The sequence below is a fragment of the Arachis duranensis genome, chromosome 4 (assembly GCF_000817695.3).
Source record: "Arachis duranensis cultivar V14167 chromosome 4, aradu.V14167.gnm2.J7QH, whole genome shotgun sequence".
Lineage (NCBI taxonomy): Eukaryota > Viridiplantae > Streptophyta > Magnoliopsida > Fabales > Fabaceae > Arachis > Arachis duranensis.
Genome location: NC_029775.3, coordinates 24175245 through 24176969, shown reverse-complemented (window position 1 = coordinate 24176969; position 1725 = coordinate 24175245).

Here is a 1725-nt window from a genome sequence, read left to right as displayed (position 1 = left end):
GTCCAGTCTTCTTAGTTGAACTGGCTTGCCTTTGGAGTCTCTTTTCCATTGAGCTCCTTCCACACATATGTCCATTAGAACTTGGTCCAACCTTTGATTAAAGTTGACCCTTCTAGTGTAGGGGCGTACATCTCTTTGCATCATGGGCAAGTGGAACGCCAACCTCACATTCTCCGGACTAAAATCTAAGTATTTCCCCCGAACCATTGTGAGATAATTCTTTGAACTCGGGTTCATACTTTGATCATGGTTCCTAGTGATCCATGCATTGGCATAGAACTCTTGAACCATTAAGATTCCGACTTGTTGCATGGGGTTGGTTAGGACTTCCCAACCTCTCCTTCGGATCTCATGTCGGATCTCCGGATATTCATTTTTCTTGAGCTTGAAAGGGACCTCAGGGATCACCTTCTTCTTTGCCACAACATCATAGAAGTGGTCTTGATGGCTTTTGGAGATGAATCTTTCCATCTCCCACGACTCGGAGGTGGAAGCTTTTATCTTCCCTTTTCCTTTTCTAGAGGATTCTCCGGCTTTAGGTGCCATTGATGGTAATGGAAAAACAAAAAGCTTATGCTTTTACCACACCAAACTTAAAATATTGCTCGTCCTCAAGCAAGAAAAGAAAGAAGAGAAGAAGAAGAAGAAGAAAATATAGAGGAGAGTGAGGGATGGTGTTTCGGCCAAGGTGTAGAATAGGGGGTTTGTGTTGTGTGAAAATGAAGTAGAATGGAAGGGTATATATAGGGAAAGGAGAGAGGGTAGGTTCGGCCATGTAGGGTGGGTTTGGGTGGGAAAGTGTTTTTGAATTTTGAAGGTAGGTGGGGTTTATGGGGAAGAGTGGATGGATGTGAGTGGTGAAGGGAGTAATTGGGAAGAGAGATTGAAGTTGTTGGGAAGTGTGACATGGGGAAGAGTGTTATAGGATTAGAAGGTAAGGTGGGAATATGTTAGGTGGGGATCCTGTGGGGTCCACAGATCCTGAGGTGATCCTGTGGGGTCCACAGATCCTGAGGTGTCAAGGAATCACATCCCTGCACCAAATAGGCATGCAAAATGCCTTTGCATACCATTCTGGCGTTTAAACGCCGAGGTGATGCACGTTCTGGGCGTTCAACGCCCATGTGTAGCATGTTTTGGGCGTTCAATGCCCATGTATAGCATGTTTCTGGCGTTGAACGCCAGTTCCATGCTTGTTACTGGCGTTTAGCGCCAGCTTTCCTCAAGGCACATTCCTGGCGTTCAAACGCCAGAATGTTGCTTGTTTCTAGCGTTCAGCGCCAGATTCATGCTCTGTTCTGGCGTTGAACGCCAGCCAGATGCTTCTTACTGGCGTTGAACGCCAGTCTGTCCTCCCTCCAGGGTGTGATTTTTCTTCTGCTGTTTTTGATTCTGTTTTTTATTTTTTTATTTTTTCGTGACTCCACATGATCATGCACCTAATAAAACACAAAATAACAATAAAATAAAAATAAAATTAGATAAATAAAAATTGGATTACCTCCCAACAAGCGCTCTTTTAATGTCATTAGCTTGACAGTGGGCTCTCATGGAGCCTCACAGGTGATCAGGTCAATGTTGTATAGTCCCAACACCAAACTTAGAGTTTGGATATGGGGTCTTAACACCAAACTTAGAGTTTGGTTGTGGCCTCCCAACACCAAACTTAGAGTTTGACTGTGGAGGTTCTTCTTGACTCTGAACTGAGAGAAGCTCTTCATGCTT